General features: G+C 45.1%; 1 long non-coding RNA gene across 1 annotated transcript in view; it reads right to left on the bottom strand.

Annotated features, from left to right (window-relative positions):
* Positions 1–22,665, bottom strand: part of LOC132657529 (uncharacterized) — a 31,055-nt gene extending 8,390 nt beyond the window's left edge. Inside the window, exon 1 of the long non-coding RNA XR_009595876.1 lies at positions 22,545–22,665. This is a non-coding gene — a long non-coding RNA (uncharacterized LOC132657529). The remainder of the gene's footprint in view (positions 1–22,544) is intronic.
* Between the last annotated feature and the right edge of the window lie 2,158 nt (positions 22,666–24,823).

The following is a 24,823-nucleotide window of genomic DNA, read 5'->3' as shown; positions in this document are numbered from 1 at the left end:
TTTTCCTTCCCAGTTTAGTAGTGCCTGGCACCCTAAAAGCACTCATGAACATCAGTTGAACAAATGAGTGAATCCAGCGTTTACTCTAGTTCTAGTTGTAACCGTAGAATCCTATCTACTCTGGGTAGTTCTAGAGGCAGCAGAGATATTATATTACATTCTAGGGACCTCTCAGGCCAAAGAATTTCACACTATGTCTACAGAATACCCCTGTCTCCAAAGAAACTGCAGTTCAGTTCCAAGTAGTTGTACCACAATCATAAACACAACCACAGAGGAATGGAAACAAACCACCAGAACGCGATGGGTGGGAGGCCCAACTCCTCTCACCCAGTGGAGAGTATTTCTAAACAAAGGGGGATTACACCTGCTCCAGTTCCTGCCAAAAAAATAGAAAGCAAACCCAAGAAAATCGGACTGGCACCAAGTGAGAACCCAATGGAGCCAAATAGGAGGAAGTTTCCTGGAGGAGATTAATGTAAGATTCCAGGGATTAATGTAAGAGGTAGGAGGTTGACCTAGTTACACTGTCTTCAAGGAATATGATTGTAAAGTCTAATGGGTTGTCCAATTCAGGCCTATTATGTAACTGTAATCAGAGATAATAACAACTGACTTCCATTGAGTGATGATTATTGAATACCAGGCGCTGTGCTAAGTATTCTTTATCATTAGCTCACAGCAGCCCTGAGACCCACTGAAACCAGGCAGGGAGGTAATCAAGTCACGAGAGGCATCCAGGTAGGTGAGAGGAGAACAGATACGATCTACACAGTTGAGGACAGAAAGTTCAGAGGTCAGCAAAGAGACCCAGCACAGGTGTCTGCCTCACCTCCAGACATTTAAGCTGATGATTCCCAAACACAAACCAGAGTCATCTCAGGAAATTTCCAAAAGATGGCTTTCTGGGTCCTACCCAGACTGCCTCAATCAAAATTTCTAAAAGCAGGGCCCAGAAATCTGTATTTTTATCTATATTTAAAAATCTCTATTTTTAAAAAAATCACTCTAGGACTTCCCCAGTGGTCCAGTGGCTAAGACTCCACACTGCCAATAAAGGAGGCCCGGGTTCAATCCCTGGTCAGAAACTAGATCCCGCACACTGCAACTAAGAGTTCCCAGCAACTAAGATCCTGCAAGCTGCAACTAAGATCCAGGCAAACCGAATCTAAAAAATTGTTTTAATCACCCTGAATTCACACTCATTCACGTGTATGTATTCAACACGCATGGACTCTTAAAGGAAAATGCAAATACTAAAATAACTCAGGACCCTGCGATGGACATGAGTCTGAGCACGCTCCGGGAGTTGGTGATGGACAGGGAAGCCTGATGTGCTGTGGTCCGTGGGGTCGCAAAGAGTTGAACACAACTGGGTGACTGAACTGAACTGCACTGCGTTGGCTTGTTCCCAAACTGCTTCCTTATAATCTAGATCTGTTCTCAGTCTCCTCTGACTCTCTGTGACCCCATGGACTGTAGCCCGCCCGTCTCCTCTGTCCATGGGATTTCCCAGGCAAGAATACTGGAGTTGGTTGCTATTTCCTGCTCCAGGGGATCTTCCTGACCCGAGGATCGAAACGGCATCTTTTGTGTCTCCTGCATTGGCAAGCGGATTCTTTGTCACTGAGCCACCTGGGAAGCCCCAGTCTTAAATCTACCTGGTTACAAATTCTTGGCTCTGAAATCCTAGCATTCCGGGGCTGGTGGAGCCGGTGTTTCTCTGGATGACATTCAGTCTTTGAATCTGAATCTGTCCCTAGATCCCTCAGATTAACTTGACTCCTTTGAGATTTTGTGCCATCTGATGCTGGGAAAGACTTAAGGCAAAAGGAGGAGGGAGTGGCAGAGGAGGAGATGGTTAGATAGCATCACCAGCTCAATGGACACGAGTCTGAGCAAACGCCGGGAGATACTTCAGGAGATAGTGAAGGACGGGGAAGCTCGATATGCTGCAGTCCAAACAGTCACAAAGATCTGGGCACAACATAGTCACCAGACAACAACAACAACAAAAATCTCAGGTGGTTCTTCCTCCCACCCCAGCTGTCTGCATCTGGCCAAAGCAGTGCAGAGTCCCACAAGAGAGGATGGTGGTGAGGATACTTCTCAGGGTACCAGCAATGAGAGCATCATACAGTAAGATGAGGGCACTACATGACCAGGCCCAACCAAAGGCTTGATATCTGCTTTCTATCTGGAGAGGAATCCCACAACAGTCCTGAGCCCACAGACGAGGAGATGCAAGTGAGGAGAATCAGAAGTCTGAGCTTGCAGGTCAAGCTAGGATCATCTCAACAAGCTTCTCAGGTTCTGAATCCTTCTCCTGCATCAGTAGTCATCTCCACCCGTCCCTGTCTGTCTTTACCACAGGCAAACACCTCTGCTCAGTCTTGGCAACCATCCACAACCCACAGACAAAAATAGCCCAGCTGGCCTCTGCAAGCACTTTGCTTTCGCTGATGAGAAACAAACGCCCATTTGGTTTACTTTCCCTTCAAAAGTCCAGGAAGCCTCTTGACAGAAGATATTGGGAAGGTTTAGTGAAGGCCAAGGGTTTAAGTTTTGAAACCTAAACCATTTGACAGGCCCTGTGAAGGTGATGAAAGCCGAGAAACTTATGGTCAATTTGAAACTCTTGCACTTTCTCATTCACTACACGTGGTAAGACGTTCATCACGGTTGCTTAAATGCAGAAAAAAATCTAACTCCAGTGAGGCACTGGAATAAAGAACTTTCTAGTAAAGCCTTCCATGGGATCAAGAGTTGGCCCTGGGAAATGCAAAATCATTTCCACTGGATGTGACTCTGACTCATTATTTGTCAGCCTTGTCACAGATACGAGGTTGGAGCCTGATGACCTTTGAGATAGCTTGCAATCCCTAATTCCATGACTCTGATTATTATCACTATAACCTTTAAAGGCTTGTGGTAAAGGATAGTGGCTTGTGATAGAGCACAGAGAACATGTGAGCTCAGAAAAGGCATAGTTGAGAACCAGAACTAGTCATGTTCTAAGGGATATTCCTGCAAAGCTCTGAGGCCATAATAATTTACTAGAATACAATCCTAAGAATATTCCTGGATATTTCAGTGAGAATCCAGACAGCTTCATCTCTGAGCTTTCCTGATAGCTCAGTTAGTAAAGAATCCGTCTGCCGTGCAGGAGACCCCGGTTCGATTCTCGGGTTGGTAAGATCCCCTAGAGAAGAGAAAGGCGACCCACTCCAGTATTCTGGCCTGGAGCATTCCATGGACTGTATAGTCCATGGGGTTGCAAAGAGTCGGACACAACTGAGCGACTTTCACTTTTCACTTTCATCTCTGAGCAGTGTCTACTAATCAGCTCTCTGTTTTTAAAATAGTCCAAGTCAGTCTTACACACACTCTTCTCTCTGAAACACTCTCACCTATCTGCACGTCTTGTTTCCTCTTCTCCTTCAGGTATTTGCTTAATTGTCACATTTGTGGTGAAGCCTTCCTGCTGCTGCTGCTAAGTCACTTCAGTCGTGTCCGACTCTGTGCGACCCCATAGACGGCAGCCCATCAGGCTCCCCCGTCCCTGGGATTCTCCAGGCAAGAACACTGGAGTGGGTTGCCATTTCCTTCTCCAATGCATGAAAGTGAAAAGTGAAAATGAAAGTGAAGTCGCTCAGTCGTGTCGACTCTTAGCGACCCCATGGACTGCAGCCTACCAGGCTCCTCCGTCCATGGGATTTTCCAGGCAAGAGTGCTGGAGTGGGGTGCCATTGCCTTCTCCAGCCATTCTATTTATCCAGCCTGCCTGTTAGTTGTAGAGTTTAGACTATTTATATTTAGTGTAATTATTGACAGAACTGGCTTCTAAGTCAACTCTCTTGCTATTTATATTCAATTTACCCCATTTGTTCTCTGTTCTATTTTTTTTTCAATCTCTCTTCCTGCTTTCCTTTGTATAGAGCAAAAAAACAAACTTTTTAAAGTGTTCTATTTTATCTTCTCTATTGACATTTTAGCTATTTCTCATGAGATTTTTGTTTATTTTAGTGGTTGCTCTAGAAATTACAATATGCATGCTTAACTTTTCACAAGTATCTCTTGAAATCAAGATATTATATATTATAAATATTATATCACTTCATGTATAAGGTAATAAACATACAATGATATACTTATATTTTACCCCTCCTGGCTTTTGTGCTATTGTAATACGCTTAATTATTTCTACACAGTTTATAAGCCCCGTAAATTGTTTATTTGTAGTTAAAAGTCAGTTGTGTAAGTTCATGAATTTCTATTTTATTCAATGACTTACAATCTATTACTATTATTATTTTTTATCTTTAAATTGTCCATACATATGACCAGTAGCAATTTCTTCAAGTTATCTCCTGTGTCCTTATGGTTTGACTCCATCATTCTCTGAGTATTTTCTTACTTTTAGTAATGGGATCTAGAATCATCTTATACTCCTTGCCTTGGCCCCTAAAGTAGCCGTTTCTCTGAGGAGACTTGACTCCTTTTAGCGGAAGGTGATATTCATAAATCAGGATCTGGGTATTTAGTGTGCTCATTGCTACTGGAGAGTCATTTATTACTTCTAAGGCCCCCGTCCTTGCAATAGACAGAATTAGGAAAAGATAAACATATACACACATGCACATCTGTATATCTATTTCCATGTCTGCCTACTAAAAACCATGAGTTCTCACCAATACTTCCAGTTTCAATTTAGTATCACAGGGTTTCTCTTAGCCTTACCCTTCTCATATTTGGAATTCCTTTCACTAACAATGAGTCACTTTCATTATCCTTAATATATTACATGTTGGCTCAATTCTCTTGAATGTAACCAATACCCTGGCTACTCTGGGGCCAGTGCTTGGTCCTGCAGTCACTGATTCCCATCAGTGGGATCCTTCCCCTCTAATCCCTGCTGACCATGTTGGAGCAAAAACCCAGGCCCTGATGAAGGGCTCAGTAGGCCTGACATAGAAGCAGAGGAAATGGCTAGATTAATCCAAGGCTGATGATAGATAAAGAAGAATCGACAGGAAAATCTGGGAGCCTGGATGCTAAGAATGCCAGAGGATAGGCCATGAATTTCAGGCAGGATATAGAAGGAAGATACACCAGGAGGGGTGCTGAAGTGGGAGAAAATGGAGGGGAGGAAACACCAGAGATCCTGATAAAGTCAGAGAATACATATGAGGGAGCTCATTCCGAGGACCCAGTCGTTTCCAGCTAGCCAGTCAAATGTCTGATCATATCTATACGTAAACGGGGCTACAGTGAGACCTGACTCCATTAGAACTCTTATTGTCAAGCGAGTCACATCCGGGAGACTTGCCGTTAAGCAGACATTTTTCCAAACAGGGATTACAGGTGCTTCCCCTCCAGCAAATTGAGTCCCCTGGAGCAGAAGTGAAGGAAGCACATGTACGCTCACACACAGACTGAGTATAATCCTGGCCCCCAATCAACACCATCAGGAAGCCAGAATCCGAGGCAAGCCCCTGTCCTAAAATGACTCTTTCGTGATCAGATTCCACAGGTTCTCAGAGAGAAAACACCCACACGGAGCTTCTGCAGGTTCCTGAGCCCAGAAGCCACACGGTCCCCAGGGACAAATCCAGGACAAGCCACAAGTACGCCAAAACCGAGTGACACGCGTGGTGTGTACACTGTCAACGCTGCCTGCTCAGATCCTCCCACTCTCTCCTTCCCCCGCTGCGTCCGCAAGTCCGATCTCTAGGTCTGCGTTGGCTCAAGAGGGAGGGGATATGTATGTAGTTACGACTGATTCATGCCAGTGGTGTTGTACGGCAGAAGACACTGTAAAGCAATCATCCTCTAATTAAATATATATATATAATATATATTTTTAAAAAAAAATAAAGTAAAAGAATACAGACCCCAAAATAAAAAAACAGTCTGACGGAACAGTGGGTACACCTGCTACATGGGAGCAGGTCAGGGCCAAGGCAGAGTCACGTCTCCATTCAAAGCCAGGCGCTTGGTACCACTTGGCAATGTCTCCGAGTGCCCCTTTCCTCCTTCATTCCCTACGGTGGCTATTCAAGACCTCTCTTAGAAGGCAGCCTTGGGGCTTCCCAGGTGGTCTAGTGGTTAAGAATTCACCCTGCAATGCAGGGGACATGGGTTTGATCCCTGGTCTGGAAACTAAGATCCCATGTGCCACAGAGCTACTAAGCCTGCACACCCAAGTTCATGTGCCACAACAAAAGATCCGCATGAGGAAATAAAGATCCTGGGTGCTGCGACTAAGACCCAACAGAGCCAGATGAATACACATTTTAAAAAGTAGACGAGGACAGCCTTGCTGGCTTCAGTAACAGACACCAAGACTATCAGTCATGAACTTTCTCCATCTCCTCTCTCTCTCTGCACCTACAAATTATTGCATTTATACTTACTGAACACTTCTCTCCTTCCCCAGTCACAGGAAGACATGTCCTGTCCAAGGCTAATTCCTCACACTGCTCTCATACTCACCTCCCTTCTCCCTCTCGGAAACATTTGCCGCCGTTCTCACCCACAAACCCTTTCAGACTCTTTCCCAAAAGCCTTGAACAAGCAAACCTCACGAGTGCACGAAACCTCAGTTTCAGCTTTCCTCGTTCTTCTCTTATCCTGTTTTCTTTTCTCAGGTTTCCCGGTCCTCTGGTCCTTAGTCCCCTGTCGGCGTCTTTACTAGTGTTTTCTCGGCACTGACTGTGCCCTGGAATCATCTGCAATATGTGCCTAGAGGTTGTGATTCAGCCTGAGCTTCGGCATCAGTATTTTGCAGAGGCTACACGTCCTCCACTCAGTCGCTTTTCCTCCTTTGTTGCTCGTTTCGGGAATGGCACACCTCTCCATCCACTCATTTAATCTAGAAATCTTGCCTTCTCCTCCTCTTCCAGTCAATCACTACATCCTATCAATCTACCTCCTTGGAGTGCATGCATGTATGATCAGTCATATCTGACTCTTTGCGAAACTGTGGACTCTTGCCCACCAGCCTCCTCTGCCCACAGAATTTTCCAGGCAAGAATACTGGAGTGGGTTGCCATTTCCTACCCCAGGGGATCTTCCCAACCCAGGGATCAAACCCAAATCTCTTGTGTCTCCTGCATTGGTAGGAGATTCTTTACCACTTGGGAAGCCCCAATGTATCTCCTTACTATTTCTTACTATGTCTTTCTACATCTCTCCATCTCCAATTGTCATTACCTCCTTCAACCCATCGTCATTTCTTACTTGGATGATTGAAATGCCTTTGTAGATGATCTTGCCTCCAATCTTGCCTCACTCCAGTCTTTGTATTATTTTTGTTGTTCCACAATGAAAAAGGGCTTCCCTGATAGCTCAGTTGGTAAAGAATCCGCCTTCAATGCAGGAGACCCTGGTTTGATTCCTGAGTTTGGAAGATCTGCTGGAGGAGGGATAGGCCACGCCCTCCAGTATTCTTGGGTTCCCGTTGTGGCTAAGCTGGTAAAGAATCTACTTGCAATGTGGGAGACCTGGGTTTGATCCCTGGATTGGGAAGAGCCCCTGAAGAAGCAAAGGGCTACCCACTCCAGCATTCTGGCCTGGAGAATTCCTACAGTCCGTGGGATCACAGAGTCAGACACAACTGAGCAACTTTCACTTTCACAATGAAAATAGCATTGTTGTTTTTTCCTGATTATATAAATAATACAAATCAATATAAAAATTAAAACACTCATACAAACATAAGGAAGAAAGAAATGATCACCTGAAATCCTCCTCCCTGTGATAGCCTCGTTCCCCATTAATGTTGTGATGGTCATCCCTGTGGGCTCCTTTTTGTATTGATCGATCATGTGATAGAAGGGTCTAAACCTTATCCCTCCTTGGGATTCAGATGGATGGCCCTGAGGGAGGAATAATTTTAAGTAGGAACAAACAGGGCCTGGAAAGACTGAATATATAATTGGAAACAAATGGAATTATATCATAATGCTTTGTTTTGAATAAAGGACACCTTTTATTTAGATACTTTTTTTGTACCTTCCTTCCAGTCTCTTTCTGTACTTCCTGCACCACCACACCCACCCCAGGTAATAAATGCTAAGAATGAGTACTTTCATACTTTTTCTTCATTACAATCATAATTATATTTGGTCCTTCATTATAGTGACCAAACTACAGGCGTTTAGTCACTTGAGGTTGTATCCTTGCACGTACAAAGTCCAGGGCTCCATAAAGTGATCAGGGAGCCAGGTTCCATCTGCCTTGTAGTCTTTCACACTTCATATCTTCAAAGCCATAAAATGACTGTAAAAATACCAGCTATCACATCCTTATTTCAGATAAGAAAAGGGGAAGACCAGGAGTAAAAATGAACTTCAGCAAACACTCCATCCAAAACTTCCACTTATATCTCATTGGTCACTCCTATCTGCAAGGTGGGCAACATACACACACACATACACACACACACACACACACAAGGTTTTAGGGTTGTTGTTTTGCTATCAGTGAAGTGAAGTGAAGTGAAGTCACTCAGTCGTGTCTGACTCTTTGCAACCCCACCGACTGTAGCCTACCAGGCTCCTCCATCCATGGGATTCTCCAGGCAAGAGTACTGGAGTGGGTTGCCATTTCCTTCTCCAGGGGATCTTCCCAACCCAGAGACTGAACCCGGGTCTCCCACATTGGAGGCAGACGCTTTAGCCTCTGAGCCACCAGGGAACTGCCTGTGTTTTCTAAAAATTGGATCAGAGTACATATACACCTTTGCATATAGCTTTTCCCACTTAATCACACTTCATGGAAATCCCTCTAAGTCAATGAGTATAATCTAACATATTCTTAAGGCTAAACAACTCCTCACAGACTGTGTACATCATTACGTTTTCAGTCATTCCCCTAACAGTGGGATTTCACTTTGTTTTCAGTGTTTTGCCAACCACAAACAATATAGCAATAAACACTTCCCTACATATATCCTTTGTCCTTTGCTTTTGCACTTGACACCGAACAATACAGGGATGAGAGACACCAGTTCTCCACGTAGTCCAAAATCTGTATGTAACTTGTGCGTTGTGTTAGTCTCTCAGTCCTATCCAACTCTTCGCAACCCCATGTGCTTGCTGTAGGCTGCCAGGCTCCTCCATCCATGGGATTCTCCAGGCAAGAATACTGGAATGGATTGCCAGTTCCTTCTCCAGGGGATTTTCCCGACCCGGGCATTGAATCCAGGTCTCCCACATTGCAGGCAGACTCTCTACCATCTGAGCCACCATACTTTGCCTGCTATATATATGGGTGCCTGCATGCTAATTCGCTTCAGTTACACCCAACTCTTTGCGACCATATGGACTGTAGCCTGCCAGGCTCCTCTGTTCATGGGATTCTCCAGGCAAGAATACTAGAGCGGGGTGCCATTTCTTCTTCAGGGGATCCTCCCAACCTAGGGATCGAACTCACGCCTCTTATCTCTCCTGTATCAGCTGGCCGTTTCTTTACCACAAGCGCCACCTGGGAAACAGCTCCTCTCTTTTTGCGTATCTGCTGATTCAACCAACCACAGATCGTTTACTACTACAGTGTTTACTACAGAAGAAAAAAAAAAAACAGCCCATTAAGGATCCATGATGTTCAAACCCATATTGTTCAAGGGTTAACTATGATTCTATAGGGTCAATTAGTAGCAATGGGATTGCTGGGATAAAGGACATATGTGTTAAATTTTTATAGTCTTTGCCTGATTGCCAAAGAGTTTGTAGCAATTTATATTTCATCTAGCAATGTACAAATGTTTCTTCTTTCTTGTTACCAGGAGTAGGTGTTATCTTTCTTAATTTTTACCAAATTGAAGGGTAAAAAGTAAAATTACATTATTGCTTTAATTTTCTTTAGCATATTTTAAGTACATTTACTGGATATTTAGATGTTCTCTTCCATGAATTGCATATTCATATCATTTATCCATTTCTACCAAGTTTGTCTTTTCTTACCAGTTTCTGGGAGCTCCATGTATATTGTGGATATTAATCACTAATTAGTATAGTGCAGTTAGTATACTAATATATTACATGAAAACTTTATCGGATCCTCTTTGCTTACAGAATAAAGTCAATGTACTTTAACAAAGCCAGATGTGGGGACCTCCCAGACAGTCCAGTAGTTAAGACTCCGTCCTTCCACTGCAGGGGGCACAGGTTCGATCCCTAGTCAGGGAACTAAGAACTATATGCTGCATGGTATGGCCAAAAAATAAAAATAAAACACTTTCAAAAAGCCAAATGTGTTGTCTGAGCAGGAGATGGTGTTCAGATACCTTTGATAAGAATGGTTGGGCCACTGCCTTCCCTCCATGTATCCATTTACACCTGTTGATTGACACAGAAGTTGAACAGTACAACCTATGAGAAAGAGTCTGAACCTTATTCCTGATTGGATCAGTCACCTGATGAACTGGGGTGGCACTGAGGGAGGCATGATCATAGGTAGTGAGGCCTGAGAACTTAGCAGTCATAGGGAAGAAGGGATCTGCCTCCCTGAATTCATCTAGCATTTGGGCCCAAGTGCCCAAGGAGGATGGTGTTCCGGGTTCGCAGTGGAAGCTAGCTCTAGGACTTATCTCCGCTAGCTGTGTTGGCAGCATGTGTGGCTCCCGGAAGAAAGGGGGCTTGTGTGGATGTTTAAAGAGCTAGTTCTGTGAAGCTGAGCAGCCTTGCTGTGGACCCTTATATGAATCGTATCCGGTAAGAGCATTTTCCTTCACACTTTGCTAGGGCAGTGCAGTAATCTCTGCACTTCAGATGCAGCAGTAATGCTCCAATTTCAACATATGAAGCTCCTTAATCTGCTAGGTATTTGTTCCAGTCTTGCGTTGGCACCGTTGCAGAAGCACCAAGGCCTGGGATTGCAGTATTGCAGCCTGGCTAGAGATGGTAGTGAGGGATGACCTAGGTTGTTTCACTGAAGCATGGACGTACTCCCCAGAGAGTCCCCTGATGGGAAAGACGCTGAACTCTGACTGCCTCCAAGATCTTGACTTCCTGTGGTCAAGTTAATAGGATGCAGAGCACACGGGAGCTGGGTGTTGATGCCAGTGGGATTGCTTCTATATACACTGACTGCTGCTGCTGCTAAGTCACTTCAGTCATGTCCAACTCTGTGTGACTCCATGGACGGCAGCCCACCAGGCTCCACCGTCCCTGGGATTCTCCAGGCAAGAACACCGGAGAGGGTTGCTATTTCCTTCTCCAGTGCATGAAAGTGAAAAGTGAAAGTGAAGTCACTGAATCGTGTCCAACTCTCAGCGACCCCATGGACTGTAGCCCACCAGGCTCCTCCGTCCATGGGATTTTCCAGGCAGGAGTACTGGAGTGGGGTGCCATTGCCTTCTCCGTATACACTGATGGGTAAGGCCCAAAACTGGTCACATGTAACAGAGTTTGCCCAGCTCTCTCATCTCCTGCATTTTCTCTGTTGCTCCCTAAGTTCTGGGTGTGTTGAGCCAGTAGTAAATTCCTTCAAGCCTCATACCTTCTTTGCTGACTATAACTCCACAGGTATTTCTTTCTTTTCCTGAAACACCCATCCCTTCAGCCATATTATTTATCAGCTAGCTCCTGTCAGCCACCATCTCCTTCAGGAAGTCCTCCTTGATTCCTCCAATCCTGGTGTGAGATCTCTGCTTAATGCTCTCCTAACATCCTGTGTGCTGACATATCCCAGTCCTGTCAGAAGGGGAGCTAGTTTCTTCATCACGGAGTGCAATGCCTGACATATTAATGGATGCTCAACGATGCTTGTTAAATAAGAGAATTAAGGAATGAAAAATTAAGTGTCAGTGTGTGCTTGATGCTGTACTCATTTCTTCTAAGAGAAATAAAAAGCATGTATCCCTTGCCCTCCAGTGACTGACAACCCAGTTGTGGAGACAGATGGTTTTGTGTTTGTTTTTTTTTTTAACTACTAAATAATTATATACATTTAAGATTAAATGTAAGAGCAAAAAAGGAATCAAGATTGGAAAAGAAGAAGTAAAACTCTCACTATTTGCAGATGACATGGCACTATACATAGGAAGCCCTAAAGATGCCACCAGAAAATTACTAGAGCTAATCAAAGAATAAAGTCACAGGATATAGAATTAATACACAGAAATCCTTTGCATTTCTATACACTAACAATGAAAAATCAGAAAGACAAATTAAGGAAACAATCCCACTCACCATTGCAACAAAAAGAATAAAATGCTTAGGAATAAATCTACCTAGAGAGAGAAAAGACCTGTACGCAGAAAACCATAAGACACTGAAGAAAGAAAGAAAAGACAACACAGGTGGAGAGACACACCATGTTCTTGGGTTGGAACAATCAATACTGTGAAAATGAATGTACTACCCAAAGCAATCTACAGATTCAGTGAAATTCCTATCAAACAACCAATGGTATTTTTCACAGAACTAGAAGAAATAACTTCACAATTTGTATGCAAATACAAAAGACCCTTAAACGCCAAATCAATCTTGAGAAAGAGGAAAGGAGCTGTAAGAATCAACTTTTGACTTCAGACTGTACTACAAAGCTATAATTATTGACAATGGGCTTCCCAGATGGCACTAGTGGTAAAGAACCCCCTGCCAGTGCAGGAGACATAAGAGATGTGGGTTCGATCCCTGGGTTAGGGAAGCTCTCCTCAAGGAGGGCACGGCAACACACTATAGTATTCTTTCTTGGAGAATCCCAGGGACAGAGGAGCCTAGGGGGCTGCAGTCCATAGGGTCACACAGAGTTGGACATGACTGAAGTGACTTCAGTTCAGTTCAGTTCAGTCGCTCAGTCATGTCCGACTCTTTGCGACCTCATGAATCGCAGCACGCCAGGTCTCCCAGACCTAGCACACATCAAAACAGTATGGTACTGGCACCAAAACAGAAATAAAGATCAATGGAACAAGATAGAAAGCCCAGAGATAAATCCACACACGTATGGGTACCTTATCTTTGACAAAGGAAGCAAGAGTATACAATGGAGAAAAGACAGTCTCTTCAATAAGTGGTGCTGGGAAAACTGGACAGCTACATGTAAAAGAATGAAATTAGAACACTTTTAGTCAAGGCTATGGTTTTTCCAGTGGTCATGTATGGATGTGAGACTTGGACTGTGAAGAAAGCTGAGCGCAGAAGAATTGATGCTTTGGAACTGCAGTGTTGGAGAAGACTCTTGAGAGTCCCTTGGACTGCAAGGAGATCCAACCAGTCCATCCTAAAGGAGACCAGTCCTGGGTGTTCATTGGAAGGACTGATGCTGAGGCTGAAACTCCAGTACTTTGGCCACCCCATACAAAGAGTTGACTCATTGGAAAAGACTCTGATGCTGGGAGGGATTAGGGGCAGAAGGAGAAGGGGACGACAAGATGAGATGGGTGGATGGCATCACTGACTCGATGGACATGAGTTTGGGTGAACTCTGGGATTTGGCGATGGACAGGGAGGCCTGGCATGCTGCGATTCATGAGGTCGCAAAGAATCAGACACGACTGAGTGACTGAACTAATACCATACACAAAAATAAACTCAAAATGGATTGAAGACCTAAGTGTAAGACCAGAAACTATAAAACTCTTAGAGGGAAACATAGGCAGAATGCTCTTTGACATAAATCACAGCAAGATCCTCTATGACTCACCTCCCAGAATAATGGAAATAAAAACAAAAATAAACAAGTGGAACCTAATTAAACTTAAAAGTTTTTGCACACTAGAGGAAATTATATAAAGTGAAATGACAATCCTCAGAATGGGAGAAAATAATAGGAAATGAAATAGCTTACAAAAGATTAATCTCTAAAATATACAAGCAGCTCATGCAGCTCAATACCAGAAGAGCAAGCAACCCAACCAAAAAGTGGGCAGAAGACCTAGACATACATTTCTCCAAAGAAGACAAACAGATGGCTAATAAACACATGAAAAGATGCTCAACATCACTCAGTACTAGAGAAATGCAAATCAAAACTACAATGAGATATTACCCCACACCAGTCAGAATGGTCTTCATCAAAATATCTACAAATAGTAAATGCTGGAGTGGGTATGGAGAAAAGGGAACCCTCTTGCACTGTTGGTGGGAATGCAAACTGACGCAGCCACTATGGAGAATAGTATGGAGATTTCTTTAAAAAAACTAGGAATAAAACTACCATCAGTCCAGTTCAGTTCAGTCGCTCAGTCGTGTCCGACTCTTCGCGACCCCAAGAATCGCAGCATGCCAGGCCTCCCTGTCCATCACCAACTCCTGGAATTCACTCAGACTCACGTCCATCAGGTCAGTGATGCCATCCAGCCATCTCATCTTCTGTCGTCCCCTTCTCCTCCTGCCCTCAATCCCTCTCAGCATCAGACTCTTTTCCAATGAGTCAACTCTTTGCATGGGGTGGCCAAAGTACTGGAGTTTCATCTTTAGCATCATTCCTTCCAAAGAAATCCCAGGGTTGATCTCCTTCAGAATGGACTGGTTGGATCTCCTTGCAGTCCAAGGGACTCTCAAGAGTCTTCTCCAATACCACAGTTCAAACGCATCAATTCTTCAGCACTCAGCCTTCTTCACAGTCCAACTCTCACATCCATACATGACCACAGGAAAAACCATAGCCTTGACTAGACGGACCTTAGTTGGCAAAGTAATGTCTCTGCTTTGGAATATACTATCTAGGTTGGTCATAACTTTCCTTCCAAGGAGTAAGCGTCTTTTAATTTCATGGCTGGAATCACCATCTGCAGTGATTTTGGAGCCCCCCAAAATAAAGTCTGACACTGTTTCCACTCGTTCCCCATCTATTTCCCATGAAGTGATGGGACCGGATGCCATGATCTTCGTTTTCTGAATGTTGAGCTTTAGGCCAACTTTTTCACTCTCCTCTTTCACTTTCATCAAAAGGATTTTTAGTTCCTCTTCACTTTCTGCCATATCTTTCTCCCGGCGATCTTGATTCCAGCTTGTGCTTCTTCCAGTCCAGCGTTTCTCATGATGTACTCTGCATAGAAGTTAAATAAGCAGGGTGACAATATACAGCCTTGATGTACTCCTTTTCCTATTTGGAACCAGTCTGTTGTTCCATGTCCAGTTCTAATTGCTGCTTCCTGACCTGCATACAGATTTCTCAAGAGGCAGGTCAGGTTGTCTGGCATTCCCATCTCTTTCAGAATTTTCCACAGTTTATTGTTATCCACACAGTCAAAGGCTACCGTATGACCCAACAGTCCCACTACTGGGCACGTAACCTGAGGAAACCATAAATGAAAAGGACAGATGCACCCCAGGGTTCATCTCAGCACTGTTTACAACAGCCAGGACATGGAAGCAACCTATACATCTATCAACAGAGGAATGGATAAAGAAGATGCAGGGCATACATATGATGGAATGTTACTTGGCCATAAAAAGGAACTCATGTGAGTGAGTTCTAACGAGGTGGATGAACCTAGAGCCTATTATACAGAGTGAAGTAAGTCAGAAAGAGAAGGATAAATATCATATATTAATGCATATGTATGGAACTAGAAAGATAGTACTGATGATCCTATATGCAGGGCAGCAAAGGAGACGCACATATAAAAGACAGACTTTTGGACACAGTAGGGGTAGAAGAGGATGGGGTGACATGAGAGAGTAGCATGGAAACATACATTACCATATGCAGAATAGACAGCTGGTGAGAATTTGCTATATGATGCAGGGAACGAAAATCTGGTGCTCTGTGAAAACCTAGAGGGGTGGGGAGGGGTGGGAGGTGGGAGGAAGGTCCAAGAAAGAGGGACATATGTATACCTATGACTGATTCATGTTGGTGTATGGCAGAAACCAATACAATATTATAATCACCCTCCAATTCAAAATAAAGTAAAATTTTAAAAAAACATAAAAGCAAGGAAAATTGACAGAAAAGAACATAATAGGGCCATACTCTTAGCAAAAGAGAGAATACCCTATTCTGCTAGTGAACATCTCTAGATGGTTCAAAAATAACCTGTAAACTTGAATCAAATATTAAATATATGAAGGGTTCCCTGATGGTCCAGTGGTGAAGATTTCGCCTTGTTTGCAGGGCACGTGGGTTCGATCCCTCACTGGGGCACTGAGATCCCACATGGTGTGGAGCAGCTAAGCTCATGCACTGCAGTTACCAAGCCCACGTGCTCTGGATCCCGTGCGCCACACCTAAGACCTGATGCAGCTCAAATAAACAAATAAATAAAAGTAAATATACGAAGACCACCGTGCCAGTCACAGAAGCTGCAAGGAGGAAAATTACTATTTTAAGGACTTATTACCTAGACTTATTACCGCTTCAGATTCTGTTTAGAGGTAGGCAGGGCATAGGAAATAAACAAACAGGTCGCAAACATACAAATGAGTCCCATGAGTGCAATGACAGGACAGGACTGCTACATGGAAATAAATGAAGCAAATCAGTTTTCACTTATTAAAATAGCAAGGATTAAAACAGAGATAATACATAGCTTTGATGGAGGGGGGCAACGGGTGCCATTATGTGCTACAAGTAGAAGGGTAAATTGGTACATACTTTCTTGAGGGCAGTTTGGTAGCATAGGTCAAGCAAGACTTTCAGAAATGTTCTTACTCTTTTGACCCAGTAGCTCTATTTCTAGTAATTTATATTAAGGAAATACTCAGAGACATGGACACGCATGTACAGGGATATAAATAGCAGTGTTATTTTGAATGGAAAAAATTAAAACAGCCTCCATGTTGAACAATAGGGCATCAGTTAAACAATTTGTGATTCATCTGTGTGATAGACCTCATGAAACCATTAAAAATTCTACTTTTCTGAGGATTTTAGCACTATGAGAAAATTTACCTGTCATAACATTAAGTAAAAAAGTCCACAAAACTGTACACCCAGCACCCACATTGTGTGACTGAGGAAACACCAAAAGGAAGCTCACTCAAGATGTCAGTAATGGTGGAATTATGGAGGGTCTTTTTTTTCTTCTTTATCACTTTCTTTTCTAAATTTTCTACAACAAGTGTGTATTTTCTTATGGTTAGCAAGTGGCTTTAATTTTTTAGTAAAGATTGATTTGACAAGGTCGTTTCTGCTCAAAGCAAGGTGAGCAAGAGACAGTAAACTCGCTTCGCGAAGCACGGTTGGGAATCACACCTGCTCCTCGGCTTCCTAGCTGTACATCTAGTCTTGTCTCTGATCACCTTTGCAGCGTGTGAGAAGGGAGAGCTTGAGGAGAAAAGTAAGGGGAGGACCTGAGAGGCTGTGTTTCTCGCTTGTGGATTCAAGCGTTTGATGGAGGGTTTGTGGGTGGAGCAACTTGGCGGCCTTGGCCGTCAGCATCCTGTGTACCGTGAGTCTTTCCTCATCTCTTCTTTTGTTTCCCTTGTGGAGGGAAAGGCTGGGGCAACAGGAGCTCTGAGAGGATGTGCAAGGCAAGCACTGAATGGCTCCCACACTCACACCAGCAAGTTGTCACGTCACCTCTGTCCCTCAGAGCAGGGAGCCCACAGCCCGATACCGGTCTGCAGCCCATTAGGAACCGGGCCACACGGCAGGGGGTGAGCGGCAGGCAAGTGACCGAAGCTTCACCTGTATTTACAGCTGCTCCCTGTCACTTGTGTGACCGCCTGAGCTCCGCCTCCTGTCAGCTCGCAGGCAACATTATGTTCTCATAGGAGTGCGAACCTTAGTGCGTTGAATCATCCCCAAAATATCCCCTCCTCCCCGGTCCGTGGAAAAACTGTCTTCCATGAAACCGGTCCCTGGTCCCTGGTGCCACAAAGGTTGGGGACCACTGCCTAGGAGTCCTCAACGACTCTTCAGCAACATCCGACCTGCCCCAGGCACAAGTCAACACTGTCTCAGTTCTTCTGACCTGATGGAGGTGTGAGACCGAATTAAGGACTGAGTGAGCAGGGAAGAGGCAGGCCCAGATGTCTGCCGAGATATCACTGGATAGCCTGGAAGTCAACCTGGTAATAAAAGATACTTCAAGCAGTCAAGGAACATTCAACACGCAAAAACGAGCTTCCCCTTGCATCACTTTTGCCTCCAGTTCACCAAGGGCTTTTACACTTGTTATTTTATTTGATCCTAACCACAACCCTTTAAGAAGTCACTAGTCTCCCCATTTTAATGAGGTCACTGAGGCCGAACAAGATTAAAGGATTTGCCCAAGTTCTCTCTCAGTTAACAAAAGCTGGAGTTGGAACCCAGAACGTATTATTTCTCTTTTGGCTTGACGCATTTAATACCTGGCAGACACAGTCTCATACAAGAACATGCAAATAGGGCGCTTCCTCGGTGGCTCAGTGGTAAAGAATCTGCCCACCAATGCCAGAGACACGAGTTCGATCCCTGGTCAGGGACAATCCCACTTGCCTCGGAGCAACTAAGCCCGCGCACCACAATGACTGAGGCTGTGCTCTAGAGCCCAGGAGCTGCAACTACTGAGCCCACATGCCACCACTATTGAAGCCCGCATACACCCGGAGCCTGTGCCCCGGTGCAAAAGAAGCCTCTCCAGGGAAATCCACACACTACAGCAAAGAGTAGCCCCAGCTCACCGTAACTACAGAAAAGCCCGAGCAGCTATGAAGACCTAGCGCAGCCAAAAATAAATTTAAAAAATGTTTTTTTAAAACACACACACATAAAAATAAATAAATAAATAAATAAATAAAAATAAATTTAAAAAAATAAAAAGCACACAAATAGCGCTGAAATGTACAAAGAAAAATGAAAGTCTATCTACTGGCAGTTTGCCCACATGATCTTAACTAATGTTTCCCCTTTTGAAATTACTTTTCATTTCTCTGCCCTATCGTCTCAACCAAGGAGATGCACCACAGGCTGGGCCGGTGTAGCACCTCGGGCTTTAATGTGTGTTTGCGTTGTGTTGTGCAGGCAGGGCCAGAGAATCTGGGCTTAGTGGGGGTTTCCGGGGTGACTCTGTTTGCCAAAGGCAGTGCTGAGGCACAGTTTGCAAGGCTAATGTGTCCCGGGCCTGTCACAGGTTCTGCGTGGAGGAGTCTCTGTTGTGACGGGCTGCCATCTCGGTAAGGCGCCCTGGGTTCAGGCTGGTTCCCCTCCTCACGGCACTGGATGAGAGGAAAGCCCAGTGAGGGCCCCGCGTTGGGCCTGTTCCTCCAACTCCTTAATCCACCTCGATCTCAGGTCCTGCTCTCCCACTGTGTTTCTGACATGCACGAGAAGTGAAACGACTGGAGCTACTTTTGGCCTAGGGCTGTATATTATCACATTTATCATATTCTTCAGCCCTGTGGAGTGATTTTCCCCGTTTTATAATCAAGGATTCTGTAGAATCAGAGGGGTCAGCAACACAGTCAAGGAGACACAACTAATAAGTAGCCCAGGAAGGACTTGAACCCAGATGTTTCTGGCAACCCAAGGGCTTTCCTACATAGGATCCAGCCTCCTTGGGCAGTAGGAGCTCAGTAAATGCTCCCCATCCCCAGCTCACCCTGATCCATCAAGGAGACTCTGTCTACCTGGATGCTTGAAAGCTGTGCTGAGGCAGACTGGAACCTGGGCCCCTTTGCTGCAGGGCTTGTGTTGGTGTTAGTTGCTCAGTTGTGTCTGACTCTTTGCGACCCCATGGACTGAAGCCCACCAGGCTCCTCTGTCCATGGAATTCTCTAGGCAAGAATACTGGAGTGGGACGCCATACCCTTCTCCAAGAGTTCTTTCTGACCCAGGTTTGATCCCACATTGCGGGCAGATTCTTTACCATCTGAGCCACCAGGGGACTTGCACCTGGGCAAACATCTCCTCAAGCAACAGAATACAGGGAAAACTTTAAGGCAGAAGTTCCCAGCCTTTTTGACACAGGGACCAGTTTCATGTAAGACAGTTTTTCCATGAAATAGTGTGGGGGGCGGCGTGTGACGGTTTTATGGTTTGGGGATGATTCAAGTGCCTTACATCTATTGTGTACTTTATTTCTATTATTATTGCATCAGCTCCACCTCAGATCATCAGGCATTGGATCCTAGAGTTTGGGGACTCCTGCAAATAAGGGACGAAAAGTAACTGCATGCATGAGCTATTGGGGCAATTATGAACAAGATACAAAAAGACCACAAACCAACTCTGAGGTTGCTGGGAGCAAAAGCAGGGTACTGCATATGATCCTGCCCACAGCACCACCAAGCAGGTGAGCAGACCTAAGCCACTCCGCCAATCAGACACACTGATCCACCCCTACCCTCACCTCATTTAAGGAACCAGCCTGTGCCAGGGTCCAGCCCCGGTGGATCCAGGGAATTCGAAGGGTGGATGGCGTTGCCATGGAAAGACTTGTTTATTTATTGATATAAGATTAGATTAAGAAACTATAGTGTAGTAAGATTAAGTGGAGGAAGAGGGCTGAATAGCTTGGTTTACACGGAAGGCCAATAAAATTCCAGACAAGGAATTTGCACCATCTACGTTGGGCCACCGGCGCCCGCTTGAATATCTAAGGGTGCCTCGCCTTAAGCTCCCTTTCGCGTGGGTCTTAACAGCCCGGGCAAGTAGACCTGGCGAGCCTCCGCGCCCCAGGTGGAGATTCAGCCTGAAGTTAAAGTAAAGAGCAGAGAGAAGGAAGGGAGAGAAGAAGAGAGGGAGAAAGACACGGGGGGAGCCAGATTCCCAAGAAACCAGGCCGAGAGACTAGTTCGAGAAGCTGGTCCGAGAAACTGGTCCCCTCCTTTATTGTTCAGAAGGCCTTTTATACTTTTGATAAAATATGGAGATCAATGGGTAACACAAAATTATGTAGCGTTCGCAACCCAGATTCTTTCTGTACATCATTTTGTATACAAAAGGTCTCAGGTGATTTACATTATCTTTTGGCCAAGAGGCTTGTTAACACTTTTTGGCTCTCTTCCTTAATGAATGTTAATTTTGTTTCCCCTGAAGTGTTTTTCTTTAATTTGCATCTCTTTAAAGTATTAAAGTTACATCTCTATAGAACAAAGGTGCAGTGGGATATAACAAAGAAGGTACTTAAATCAAAGATCTAATGTTGCTAATACCAGGTCTACTACTTGCATTTCTATATACCAACTATATCTAAAAATAAAGGATATGAAAATTTGGCAGCAAGCATTGACTCAACAAATGAAACCTTTAATCAGTCCTATTCTAAAGATTTTGACTCCTCGGAAGCCCCTACATTCCTAGGATGTTTTAAGCTTCCTGTGCCTCCTGCAGTCAGGAGGCCTCAAACAATCACAAGCGCAGCTGTAGGAGTCCTGCAGGCAGGCTAGAAAGCCATCAGAGGGTTTTTTGGATTGAAACACTCTTTCAAATGCAGAAGACTAAAGCCCTGAATTGACTTTTTCCAGAAAATGTCAGAAGAGTGGAAAAGCAGAGCACAAAAGCCGGCAGATTTTTGTTGGGGTACATGCTTAGGAATTTCCATAGGGGCCCCTGAAGTCTGAGCACGCCTTGCGTATGTCAGCTTCCTTCCTCATGACCTTGTCACGGGCGGGATTCCTCACACTGGCTCCCGGCAAGCCTGCCCTCCTTAGAGATGGAAACTATCCCTTGTTTTCACTCCCCACTGCTGCAGCATAAGTCCCAGTTAAAGCCTTGCCTGAACTCCTCACCTGACCTCATTAGTTTCCACTGATGGAAGAGTCCAAGGACCAGAGCTGGAAACAGTACTGCCGCTGCAGGTGCGGTGGGTATACACAGAGCGGCTTTGGCAGATCGTGCAGGAGCCAGGACAGCTCCTTCCCCAGAGAGGCAGATCAGAGGACCCCTCTTCTAGGACTTGCCTCGTGGTCTTGTGGTTAGGAACCCACCTGCCAATGCAGGGTCCGCAGGTCCGATTTCTGGTCAGGAAGATCCCATACGCCGCGAACAACTGAGCCTGCGTGCTGCGACTACTGAAGGCCGCACCTGGAGCCTGTGTTTCTCAACAAGAGAAGCCACAGGAGCAAGAGGCCTACACGTTGCAGCTAGAGAGTAGCTCCTACTCACCACAATAGAGAAAGCCCATGGGCAGCAACGAAGACCAGTGCAGCAAAAATAATAATAGCAACTAACTTAAAAAGAAACCCCATTTTCTAGAACACCTTCCTGGCCCTGCATGACTCTGCTTAGCTTTAGAGCATCACACCTGACCCCTCCCCTAGCTTAACTGTGCAGTGACTTGCCCTTGAGACATTTATAAGTCATCGTCCCAGAAGCATCTCAGACCATCCACATGGCAACCACCTGTGTGTCTGCATGAGGGACCTAACTCAGGATTTTGACCCATGGAAGTCAGGGTCCTGGGCCATCTCAATCACCCTAAGTCAGCCCTGAATCCCCTGTAGCCCCTCTTCTCTCACCAGCAGCCACCTTTCCAGAGGGAACACCTGAGTCGTCTCCTCCTTTAGGAGGCTGAAACAGTAGCAGAATCTCTCTCCCCAGGAGGAAAGATGAGATATTCAGCCTTGAGTTTAAAAAAATAAAGAGTTCATTTTATGGAGTTTTCCCCTTCCAATCTGTTCCATAACCAGCTCCCCGATATTTCAGCTAGAATCACCTACCTTTTCTTATACCCACACCCTCTGTCTGTGGTGTCGCCTTCAGCTCTGCTGTCAGTGGCCAACAAGGATCATGCTCAAGGCAGACAGTCTTGACTGCATCATTGACGTTTCCTGGTGCTGAGCATTTGTGTATTTTTGAAGTAAGTTTATTCAGTCTCCTCCCATAAACTCGAACCACAGAACATTAGGAATGGGAGGGACTCTAATTCACTGATCACCTCCACAGCCTGTTCCTTAAATCTGCTGGTCTTTGGCCTTTGACCCAGAACTCTCCCTGCCTCATTGCAGCAGCTCCTAGAGGAAACACTTCTCCTCGTTTCTCGCCTGGTTTCCTCTGTGATCGGTGTTGCTGTCTGACAAACACTTCTAGTTCTAATCACCCTCATGGGGACTCTTGGGCTAGCCAACAGACCTGCGGGCAGCAGCATGGCTGTTTAGCCTGCTTCTGGTGCCAAGGCGTGGCAGGCACAGTGCTCTAGGAGGTGAGCCAGCCGCAGTTCTCCTCCCTCCCTGCCTCTCTGCCACCATCGTAGCCTCCCTGGACTAAGCGCCTCTGTTGCTGTGAGCTGGGGAAGGAACCTCCAGTCTAGAGGCTTCTATTTTCTTGAGGAGTCTTGGCCCTACACGTCCCACCTGGGAACCTCAGCAGGGCATCTGTGCCTACTAACGGCTAGAACTGGCAATGGTAATAATACCCTGGTGAGGATTATGGAGCCTCCCAGGCCTGCAGGGTGTCTCCACCTGAGAAAGTCATCCAATCCAAAGCTGGGTCTGTCCCCACCATACAGCACGCTCTGCAGTGAGTCAGGGCTTGCAAAGGCTGGAATTACCACCACCACGTTCTTCGGGCTGACTAATTCTCCCAGACATGATCGCTGTAGACTTCCTTCCACAGTAGGCTCTATACCTGTTCTGCAAGTCAACTTAAGCCCTGGGGTTTCGGGCTTCGGGCTTCAGGTGAGTTTCTTTTTGTGTCAATTCTCAATTATTCTTGCTAAGGAAAGCAGCAATAATCCAAAGGGGTGCGTCATCTAAAAATAATTTAGATAATTTAAATGTGTCTCTGGAATATGTTAAGTGATGTATTTGTTCTAGGCAGAGCATTTACCTTCCTAACAAGACTTCATTTAGGGTAAGGAGAGAAAGAATTAGCATTCTATCCACCCAGATTAGTCACACAGGCAGCTCTGCTGGCGGGGGAGTAACAGGGAGCTGGCGGGGCAGGTTATAAAGCAATGTGCTCAGCATTCAGTGGCCAGTGACCTGCGCTCTCACTTCCTGCATGCCCTGGGATGCAGTGGATACACATGCAGGGGTGGGTTCGTGCATCTTGTCATCTTTCCATTGATGTGAAGACGCCTGCCATCTTGGGAGCAATAGAGGAGCAAATTAGGCAGAGAAAGGAGTGCTTCATGAGTTCAGGAAGTTGGGAGCTGTACCCCAAAATTTAAAAGGCTGTGCCATCATGGTCTTTTTCCATCAAGCATGAGAACATCCTTTAGAAAGAGAGTATAGGCTTTCAGGAGTCCAAGGGTAGCCAACGCCCTATTGCCCTTTTTAGGATCTTAGAACTCTTAGCCCTGAGCAGCAGGATGTAAGAAGACTCCGGTGAGCAGAGAAAGGGACAAGGCAGGCAAATAGAGCGTGAGAACTAACACGATGCAGATTCAGTAGAAAAGGATTGCTTCATGTTGGCTGTGGGAGTGTGGGCTAGTTATTCCATTGCTCTGACCCTCAGTGAACTCATCTCAGTGTACTCATCATGAAAAAGTGAAAACCACAGTGATAAAGAGTAGCTGTCTTACAGATGAGTGGCAGCTAAATGTAGTATTTCTGAAATATTTTGTAAGTTATAGAGTCTGAAATATTTTGTAAGTCTCAGTTATTACCATCATCCTGAAAACTGGCTCAGTGAGACCCATCTACAGTCCTGGAAAAGCAGCTCCAGGACCATGCCACCTTAGAGCTGGAAGGGTGTGTGTGTTCAGTACATGAGGGGTATGTTCCGGTGTGTACCTAATCCTCACTATTCTCATTCTGATGGGTAGAGATAGCACAAGAATCCAGAGCAAGTCCAACTGCCTTCCTGCACGTAGTCTTTTCTCATTTCCCTGATGTTTGGTCAGATATGTTAATGATTCTAGATCGCAGCCTCTTCAGTTGTCAGCCTCTTCAGAAATGGTTGGCAGTAGAATTGTCATCTACTTTGGAAGCCAGGTTGACATCTGCCCAGACTCTCAATAAGAGGTGCTTCCAAACCCTCTGCTGGGGCTCCCTTA

Source organism: Ovis aries, chromosome 12 (genome assembly GCF_016772045.2).
Source record: "Ovis aries strain OAR_USU_Benz2616 breed Rambouillet chromosome 12, ARS-UI_Ramb_v3.0, whole genome shotgun sequence".
Classification (NCBI taxonomy): domain Eukaryota; kingdom Metazoa; phylum Chordata; class Mammalia; order Artiodactyla; family Bovidae; genus Ovis; species Ovis aries.
This window is presented reverse-complemented; position numbering and strand designations above follow the sequence as displayed.